This window comes from Bison bison, unplaced genomic scaffold (genome assembly GCF_000754665.1).
Source record: "Bison bison bison isolate TAMUID 2011002044 unplaced genomic scaffold, Bison_UMD1.0 scf7180017864034, whole genome shotgun sequence".
Taxonomy (NCBI): Eukaryota; Metazoa; Chordata; class Mammalia; order Artiodactyla; family Bovidae; genus Bison; species Bison bison.
Window position 1 is genome coordinate 3,867,615 of NW_011494606.1, and position 11,079 is coordinate 3,878,693.

Consider the following 11,079-nt stretch of genomic DNA (forward strand, 5'->3'; position numbering starts at 1 on the left):
CTTCCGATCTGCCCCCAAGGCCCCAGGCGCCGGCCCTGGGCCGAGGGGATCTCCATGGCGGCCGCTGCCCCGGGCCTCAGGCCGGAACCCTCCTTCCTGCGGGCTGCGACAGGCGCGTGCCCGAGCTACGGGTCGCCGGTGAAATCCCAAGAGAGCCGCGCGCGCCCCGGATCGCGAAGGACAGCCGCGTTTCACCCGACCCGGCCCGTCAGGCCTAAGGCCTGAAACTGCCTAGTCCTCCGCCTCCGCTCTCCGCCCTCCCCAGGAAACCCGCAGGCCCTAGCCCACTGGAGCTCAGAAACGCCAGACGCAGTCGAAGGTTTCAGAGGTCCACGCCTGCGAAGGCCATCGGAGCGAGAGGGAACGCTGCGGCGCCAGCAGCCCCTAGTCTCGGGACAGGGAGGAAGGCGGGCCTCTGCAGACTGGGCCGAGAGGGGGAGGGTGCGACCAGGGGACGGTTAAGTCGGGTGTCTCTTCCAAAGCCTACCGGCTGGCAAACAAGGCCCAGTGAAGAAAGGTTCTGCTACGCGAAGGCGGCCCGTACCCAGTTCGGCCCTAAAGTCCTCATTGCCCTTGCTGCTCGGAGCTTCCAACTCGTCCCCATTAGGGTCCCTAGCTAGGGAGTGGTACAGAGTGAGACCACTGAACCGTTACTACTGGGGGGTGAGGGGGTGCGACTCGGGGGCCCTTCCCTTTTGGCCATAGACCTTTTGGGACCCTTCACTCGATTGGGGCCCGGGGAGGCGGGTACGCGGACCTGGCAGGGTCCACTTTGAGACCAGGGCGGTGTCTCTGAACCCTAGAAATGAGGGAGGACTTTGGGCGTGGGCACGAGGCTTTGAGAAGGGACTGAAGTCCGGCCTGTCCTCCCTGGAGAGGAGGATGAAGTGTGTGAGAAGGGAACAAAAAAAGGGCTCACCCTAGGACGGAGGGCAAGGCCTGTGTTCGCACAGACCAGGACTCTAATCCTGAGCCTGATGAAGCCTTCAGTTTTCTCCCATATCTCACAAGATTGTTAGGATTTGAAAAGATCATTCATCCAACGAATTTTAGAGGTCTGCTGTGTGCCAGGCTCTGCTTGGCTCTAGGGATTCAGTGATAGACCAGATGAACACAGTGCTCTTCAGGGACTGTGTTGTTGTGGAGAAAACAGACAACAAAGTAAACAAGTAATAGACAAGACTGGTTGAGTTTATATCACTATGATTTTGCTGTGAAGCAAGTGAAATAGTGTGATGGTGGGGTGGTGCTAATTTAGTGTGTGTGGTCAGATAAGACCTCCATGACAGGTAAGGAGAACAGGGGGTATTTTAGGCAGAGGGAAAGCTAGTACAAAAGCCACGAGAGGGAGCAGTCTTGGGGAGTTCAGAAGCAAAGGTAAGAGTGGCTTCAGCAGAGTAGGCCATAAGAGAGCGATAGGAGATGAAAGCTGGGTGCAGATCTAGCCCAATTACCCATGGTAAGTTTAAATTCTTCTCAAATCTGATGGGGGCATTTGATTAGTTTTAAACAAATGTAACAAGATATGGTTTATATTCTTTAAAAGATCAGTTTCTAGTAGGCAAGAGGCAAGGCAGGAAGGCCACTTAAGAGGAAAGGTTTGGGACTAGGATGGTAGGAGTGGAGGTGATGAAGCTGGTGGGGCAGTCACAAAAAGTCCAAGTTCAATATGGAGGTCACTCCCTCCATGCACACACAAAGGATTGTATCTACACCACCAACCCTAAAACACAAAGGACAATATCTAACATAGAGGAAGAGAAAATACATTTATTTCATCCCAAGGGACCAGGCTGGGCTCAGTTCACGTAAATTATTGCATGTGACCCCCACTATTCCAATCCTGGTTTGAAGGCCTCGTCTTTGGGGATTTGGGCCACTGCTCAAATTTTCTCTTCCACTCTACAGCACAGCTTTACCTATTTTCAAATCTCTATACTTTTTTCCCCCATATTAGACAAAAACAACAGTGGAAATCAGAGCTGAAGATAGGGTTCTACTAGTAAAGTCTCTGAAGTAGCTGGTGGAAAAGAAGAGGAAGCTGGTTGTTCTCATTCCAGGGCTTCAAGATTGGAAAAAAATTCCAGTTCTTGCCAGGCTGACCCAGGCTTTTTGGCCTCTGGGCCAAATGTGGGGTGTGGGACCTGGGGGCTCCCTTCCAACTGATTTCATTCCCAGGCTCTGTACAGAAATACCAGGCTCCTCCTATTCACGCCCTCTCTCTGTGTTTCCCTCTCTTCTTCCCTCTCTGTGTAGCCCTTTTCCCTGCATCATTCTTTTTAAACTCAACTTTTTGAAGGTGATTTAGAGGCAAGGCCCTTCTTCCCTTTGGTTTCATTTTCTGAAGGAGACATGATTCATCCAACTGTTTATTCATTGCTGAATCAGAAACTTTCTTCTTCCTCCTCTTGCCTTTTTGAGATGAAGTAGGGTTCTTCCTGGTGCTAACACCTCACTTCGGTGGTATCACTGGATGAGTGTTAGGAGGGGCGACTAAACCAAGAGTCAGGAGAAGGGCTCAGAACTTGCACTTCGGGGCCTCCACCCCCAGATGGGGATATCCTTCTGCTCCAGCAGCCCAAGGTCAGGAGCCTTCTTTGTTTATCACCATTGCCTAGTATCAAGTTCTGGGCTCCCTGGGTTGCCCAATAGCCATTAACTGACTGGAGACTATTTGGTTGCCTATATTTACCTGGGCTTGGAGGATGATGTTTCTGTGGTCAGGCTGTGCAAATTGGAGAGAAGATGTATAAACACAACAAGGCTGCTTTTCCAAAGGCCAGTGCCCAGAAATAGCTCCTTGTTTTTCTGATCTATTCCCTTCCACTTTGACAGAAAACCACTGAGCAAATGATCAGTAATAAAATATAACTGAAAATAGTTGTATCCAGATGGAGATTGATTTGCTGATGACAGCAAATTGCAGCCTTCTACCTGGACAAAAGACAGGACCAACCTCCAGCGCTTTGCTTTCTGGGGATTGGAGGTGACCTGTGAGCAGAATTAGCTGTACTTTCCATAGGAACATTCATTTTCCCAAGCCAGGTTGGCCCAGCCTACAGCTCCAAGTCAGTGGTGTTTCTCAGATTTTGTTTAAAGCACATTCAAAATGTCATTTTTCAAGCACCAGTAAAGATACTTGTTTTAGTCCTATAAGTCTCCCACATACTCTAATGGAAGAGGATAACTTTGGGTATTGAATAGATCTGGGTTGGACTCCCTTCTCTGTACATAGGCCATGGCCTTGGGCAAGTTTATTCACTGTACAATGGAGGTAATACTTTCTTTGTAGGGCTAGTGTGATGCTGATAAGCAAGCTCCTTCACCCATCCTCATCCTGTGAAGTAGCGCCCGTCAGTACACATGTTTCTCTTCTCCCTAGCTCCCACCCTGGTCATACTTCTGTTGTGCCATTAACTTGTTCAAGAAAGGACTTCTGGGACTTCCCTGGAAGTCTAGTGGTTTAGACTCTGCACTCCCATGACAGCAGGGGGCACAGGTTCCATTCCTGGTCAGGGAGCTAAGATCCTGCATGCTGTGTGGCACGGCCAAAAAAAAAGAAAAAGAAAGGAATTTCCAGCCCATCTGCATTTTTCCTACAGGCATGTGTCTGTGTCTGGACACATGGAGAGCCCATATGCAAGGGACTAGGAAGAGTAATTGACAAGAGGTTGGAAAGTCCAACAGAACCACCAAAGAAAGATGTCAGAAATCAATGACAAGCAAGAAACCACTGATGACCAGTCTCTATTAGCCCATTTTCAGAGGAAAATGTTGACCCACTGGCCTTTGTCTCCTCGTCCTCTCTCTCCCAGCCTTCCCCGAAAAGCAGATACAAAAATTGTCAAAGACCTAATGTGGAGGAGAGAGGGCAGCTGATCTGTGTCATTTCCCAACCCAGTTCACCCCTGCTGGTGTAAGTTTACCAGGAGAGTAGACTGAAATAGGGGCTTCCCTGGTGGCTCAGACGATAAAGAATCTGCCTGCAATGTGAGAGACCCAGGTTCAACCCCCGGGTAAGGAAGATTCCCTGGAAAAGGCAATGGCAACCCACTCTAGTATTCTGCCTAGAAAATTCCACTGGCAGAGTGAGCTTGGCAGGCTATAGTCAGTGGGGTCGCAAAGAGTAAGACAGGACTAAGAGACTTTACACTACACTGCAGACTGAAATAGACACAAGTCTTTCTTCTAACCTCATTCCTCCCTGAATAGTGGTACCTCCCAGTCAGGTACCCTGGGAGTATAATAACAGAAATAACAATGGTGAGCTCATGCTGCGTGTTTACTGTGTGCTAGGTATCAGAATAAATGCCGTGAGCAGATTAGCATGTTAAAGTTGTGCAAGCCTCTGAGGGCCAGGCCACTGTTACCATCCTCATTCTTCAGGTGAAGAAACTAAGATCGCGGTATTGCGTAACTTGCTCATGGCCTCATAACTAGAGTGTGGCAGAATGTCAGGATTTGGATGTCAGCTGTTTGATCCCCACCCCCTGACCCTGCTACCAGCCTTCTGTTCCCTCTTTATCCCCACTCTGAGTGGCTCTCATCCAGCCTGTTCTCTGCAACTAGGATCTCAGCTAGAGGTCCCCAAGGCTTTCTATGGTCCTGATCACTTTGCCTGAGCCTAGATGCCAATGAGTTAATCTGATCATCCATTCGTTGCTAATGGGGGAATGCTAGCGGAAACTCTTCCCCACCTGGCCACCCCCCACACACCTTGGACATTCCTCACTCCTGCCAAGAACACAGGTCCATTTCCAAAGCAAGTGCTGTCTCATCCTAGAGATCATCTTTGTTTGCCCTGAGCTCTGTACCACTTTATACCTTTCCTGGGACCCTTATCTCTTTCTAATGATAACTCATGTCTGTCTAGCACTTAATGGTCTACAACACGTTCCAATTTGCCTAACCCAGCCCCCACTTCCTAGGTTTCTTAACCATTTTCTATAACCCAGGTGACAAGAGAGCATGCAGTTTAACATCCAAGGTCCACCGCTTGCTAGACAAGTTACTTATTGACTTCTTCACTCCATTTTCTTATTGTGAAATGGGAGAATAATAGTGCTTGTTTCTCGTTGTTGTGAGGGTTGAATGAAATAAACACACAGAGACACGTAGAAAAACACACACACCGACACACACACACACACACACACAGCAAGTAACTCATTAAGTGTCGGCTATTGTTATCACTATCTCGTTGCATCCCCAAACCCTATGGGAAAAAAAATCAAAGCAAATCAGTTCTTGTCACCAGTTTAACTCAGCTCTCTAAGCTCTCTGCTAGTTCTGTCAAGCTCTGATTCTATGGTTATTTATGGACACAACTTAGTTCTATGACGTAGCTACCCCGAAGGCCAAGCCCTTATCAGAGGGCCTTGTATATAGTAGGCTGTCCTGCCAGGTTGGGGGTTAGCATGTAACAATAGTCCCTACCTCATCCAGGCTGTGGGAGGAACTAATGAGAAATTTCTGTAATATACTCTTTAGTACAGTGCCTGGCACTAAGTAAGCTCCTAATAAACCAGAGTCATTATTGTTCCATCTTACAGTGAGGCTCCCAAATATGTTCCTTAAAAACATAGACTCTGCAACCATACTGTCTGGGTTCAACTTAGTGCTAATTCTATTAGCCTCGAAGTTAATTAACCACCTGGCTTCAGTTTCCTCATCTGTAAGATGGGCATGATAACAGCATGTACCTAAATGAGGTTGTTCCATAGATCAAATGAGTTAATACAATAAACACACTTAGATGTGTGCCTGTCACATGTTGGTATATGTAAGAGCTTTTTGTCACCACTTATAGATGGGGAGACCCAGGCTCAGAGACATCAAGCAGTAATGGAGCTGGGATCCAAATCTAACTGAGGCTGCCTCACTCTTACTATCAGGATATGTTGCTGCCCCAGATGATCCATGTATATTTTACCAGGAGCCTTCTCCTGTGGTGGAGATGTCAAGAGTGGAGGAGAATAAGCTGGCACCAGAGATCTCTGGGGTAAGGGAGACCACAGTATGCCCTCAAGTCAAGCCATAGAGGCGGCTTTTTCCTCATGTGTGTCTGGCCGTATGATTTTAGCATTCTATCAAGTCTCAGAATCAGAAGGCCTAAAAATGGCACCACCCATGCAGACCTCTAACCCGGAATCTGCAGCGAAACTCTCCTTATTGCACATTGATGTCACACTCAAAGATGGGCCCCTGATTTTTAACACAAAGAGGCCCTGGCCTTGAGACATTTTCCATTTCTGAGGCATGATTCAGCCTAGGAGACAAGACCAGACAGACTTGTTCCAGAGGAAGGAGGCCTGGGTGGCGGATGGAGAGGGAGAAGAAAAACAAACAGGGCTTAGAGCTGAGCAAGTCTCACAGCTGCTGGGCTGCAGGGGGAGGGAGAAGACGCGAACAGAGGGAGCCTGCCTGCACAGAACCGGGCGCCCACTGACCAATTTATCTTCCCTGAAGTCAAATGTATTGATTTAAATAGGAATCCAGCCCATGCTTCTAAAGCCCCAGAAAAACACTAGTAACATTTCACAACTGTGAAGCACAATATGATTGCCAAAGCATTCCACGTAAGTAAGCTCAATTTTCGCTGCTTTTTAAAATAATATGCGTCTCTTATTACAAAGCATCAAGTGCTTATTGAGGAATACTAGGAAATGTTTTTAAATGTAAATCTTAAAATGTCAAGTATGTATATATTACACCACTAGTAACATTTTCAGTAAATTTCTAACTATTTTTTTCCGAGCCTGTGTACAGACAGAGGTCATTTAAACAAAATTGAGAAGTACTACAGAGTTATTGTTTTTTTTTATTTATTCAATCATGCCATGTGGCATGTGGGATCTTACCAGACCCCAGAGACCAGAGATCAAACCCATGCCCCTTGCACTGGAAACAGAGTCTTAACCCCTGGACTGTCAGGGAAATCCCCAGAAAGTTTTAGATCTTTTCTTTTTCATGTAACATAAAATCACGGGGATTTTCTAATGGTGCCAAACGTTTAGCTGTAACAATTCATAATGACTGCATTTATCAGTATAGATGTGCCACATTTGCTATAGCCACACCCTAATTGTTGGACATTCCAGATATTTACAAACTCTTTAAATAACACTGCTGTGAACATCTTTTTACTTACATTTTTGTCTATATATCTAATTATGTCCTAATAGTAAATTTCTAGTAATGAAATTACTAACTCCAAGGATTTTAATATTTTTGAGTACATATAGCCAAATTACTCTCGAGAAAAATGTATTCAGTTTACCCTCTGACCAGCACCATGTGACAATTACCTCTCACTCTCTGAGCAAGCCAGTGAGTTAGGTAACAAGCATCTCATGTTACAAATGTGGAAGATTGGGATTCATACAACTGAAAGTCAAACTCTAGTGCCCTGGATTTGGTGCCAGGGATCCTCCCACTCTGCCTTCTAGACAAGATGAGCTCCAAAAAGATTTTCCTGAGTAATGGAGTTGTAGAAAAATTTATTTTTATATCCTCACTTATTGGTAAAAATATTTTTTTAAATCTTCAGTTTCTTGACCTTATTTGTACCATGGGCCCCTTTGGCAGCCTAGTTAAGCCTGCCAACCCCTGGGACTTCCCTGGCCATTCAGTGCTTAGGACTCTGCACTTCTAATGCAGGGGGCATGGGTTTGATCCCTGGTCAAGGAACCAAGATTTCACATGCCGCAGGGCACGGCCAAAGAGAAACAAAGGAAAAAGCCTACCAGCCCCTTCTCAGAGTAATGTATTTATATGCATTTAACCCAATTATAGGGATTCCCTGGTGGCTCAGAGGATAATGCAGGAGACCTGCAATGCAGGAGACCCAGGTTCGATCCCTGGGTTGGGAAGATCCTCTGGAGAAGGAAAGGGCAACCCACTCCAGTATTCTTGACTTGAGAATTCCCCAGATAGAGGAACCTGGTGCGCTAAAGTCCATGGGGTTGCAAAGAGTCGGACATGACTGAGCGACTTCACACACACACACACACACACACATAACCCAATTATATTAAATATAAAAGTAAAATGATGATGGAGTAATGCTCCTTTATGACAAGGAGCATTAATGACAGGATCTAGAACTACATGGAAGGAGAGCTAGTCATCAGGGGTCCTGAGGGTTCCTGTACATTCTAGCTGAGTTTGCTCTTGTGATGTCAGCAGTTTCAGTAGCCAGACACTTAAGGAACAGAGTAGCTTATTTGCTGCTTTCTCAAGAACTGCTGGGCCTTGGTTCTAAATTCTTCTTATGTAACATAATCTACTACATGTGCTCCAGTCATCTGGCCCTCTGCTTTGCCTCATGGGAATTAGAGCTGAGGGAAACTGCACAGACATGCTGACACCCTCCCTACCCCTTTAAATATGAATAATGAAGTCTTACATCTGGGATCTAGAAGTTTTATGTCTTTGGTCCTTATCCAGGAAACTGTAGCAAGCTGACTTAGCTTGCAGGGAAGGTAAAGTCTGAATGCCTTCACAATTCTGACCCTACCATTCATTTCAAAGCAGAGTTGAGTGTAAATGATATTTTGAGATGTATGCAACAGCTATAATGCAGACCAAGAATACATGTAGTTTTTACTGGTACAAAAGTCACTGTAGTTTACTGTATACATTCAGCTAAAGGTTTCTGAAAATGTCAGGTTTTTTCTCTTCCTCATTCAAGTTCATAGATTTTTTAGGAGAACTCTTGGCTGCTGCCAACACCTCAAAAGAAGACCAGAAAATCCTGTTGATCAAGCAAAGCAAGTCTAAGTTAATTTGATATTTACTGCAATAAGGGAGAATAACATCTTGAAAGAGACTTGGTGTAGTTACTAAAAGGATTTCAAGAAAGGGTGTTTACAGGATTTGGAGGCCTGGGCTCGAGTGGTTTAAGGTGGTTTTTCAAAGCAATAAACTGATGGGGATTGGGCACAGTTTATGACATTTAAGATAGCTTGGGATTCGTAGACATAGAGAAGCAGAGGTCTTGAAGCAAGTCTCCTTAAATATTGGCCATATATGTGAGCTCTTGGCCTGTGTGAGCAGTCTGTGGTCCTGACAGTCATCTGTCCTGTCCGAGATGAGGAAACCATTTGCCCAGATAATTTATTTCTTGAAGCAAACAATTAATCTACTTATCCTCCTAGATAAGAATTTCCCTGGGATTTCCCTGGTGGTCCAGTGGACTTCCCTGGTGGCTCAGATGGTGAAGCATCTGCCTACAATGCGGGAGACCCGGGTTCGGTCCCTGGGTGGGGAAGATCGTCTGGAGAAGGAAATGGCAACACACTCCAGTACTCTTGCCTGGAAAATCCCATGGGTGGAGGAGCCTGGTAGGCTACAGTCTATGGGATCGAAAAGAGTCGGACACAACTGAGCGACTTCACTTCACTTCCAGTGGTTAAGCCTCAGTCCTTCCACAGCAGGAGGCACAGGATCAATCCCTGGTCAGGTAAACTAAGATTCTGCATGCAGTGCAGCACAGCAAAAAAAAAAAAAAAAAAAAACCACAAGAATTTCCTGATTTTTGAATTTAGTGATTTTGTAAATCCTTCATGCTATCTTAGAACTGGAAGAAATATTCCAGTTGGAATTAGAATTGGAAGAAGATCATCTAATGGAGAAATCTTGGGCTTTGGAATCAGAAAAGCTTGGCTTTTAATCCCTGATCGATCAATCACTCCCGGCATTGGCATTCTTTCCATCATTTCCTTCATTAAAGAAATATGTATTAACCTCCTATGATGGGTTCTGATAAATTATCTAAGTTCTTGGAACCTCAGTTTCCTCATCAGTAAAATAAAGATTAAAGTATAAAAATAAAAAAGAATTTCCTAGAGCAGTTGAGCCATGTTGACATGGGTAGTCTCAGTTCTTGATAAATCGTGTCCAACTCTTTGCGACCCTATGGATCATACAGTCCATGGAATTCTCCAGGCCAGAATACTGGAGTGGGTAGCCTTTCCCTTCTCCAGGGGATCTTCCCAACCCAGGGATGGAACCCAGGTCTCCCGCATTGCAGGGGGATTCTTTATTAGCTGAGCCACAAGGGAAGCCCTACTTGATAAGACCAGCTTCTTAACTGAAATCCCCTTTCTCATGGAAGTAGAGGCCTATTTTTGCCTGTTTTTGCTGTCTGTCCTTTCCATACTGTGAGTTCACTGTGGATAGGGGCTAAGGTTTAAACTCCTAGATGTAGGATTCATTTGTTTTCTATATGTTTACCAAAAAAAAAGAAAACCCACTCAAATACCTTTTTTAATACATGGGGGGATTTACTTAGTGAGGAGTCCTTGTGCTGTACACTTTTCCATATATGTAAGAATTGAATAATTAAGAAGGTTTTTTTTTTCATAATACCCTTCTGTTGACCCTTATAGCTGTTGACTTTTTACATCAAAATTCAAAAAAAGAGCTATATGTACTCATTGTTTCTGATTCAGTTCAGTTCAGTCGATCAGTTGTGTCCGACACTTTGCAACCCCATTGACTTTTTTTTTAATGAACTTTTTTATTTGGAAAATTTCAAACATAAAAGAGAGAATTGTAGAGTATGAATCATTCAGCGATCATAAGCTCATAATCAATCATGGTTCATCCATACCCCATCCCACACACATTCCCATTGTATTATCTTGAACCAAATCTCAGACATTGTTATAATTTCATCAACAATTATTTTAGTATATGGCTTTAAAATATAAGACTTCTTTTACCTAACCATAATACCATAAATCTTAAAAAATTGTCCCATATTATCTAATATCTAAAATATCTAAAATACCATATTCTAAAATAACATCATAGCATAATATCTTAAAATCAACAATTATTTCCTTAACATCATTAAATATCCAATCAGGGTTCACATTCCCAACTGCCTCGTAAATGATAGCACTTTTTTTCGTTTGAAACAGTATCTGAATAGGACCCATATGTTGCATTTTGTTGCTATCTACCTTAAATTTAATTTAGAGATTTCTTATCCCTCCCCTCCTTTTTTCCTTTTTCTTTGTTTAATTTATTCATTGAAGAAATTATCACTGTTTCTGTAGAGTTTCCTACAGT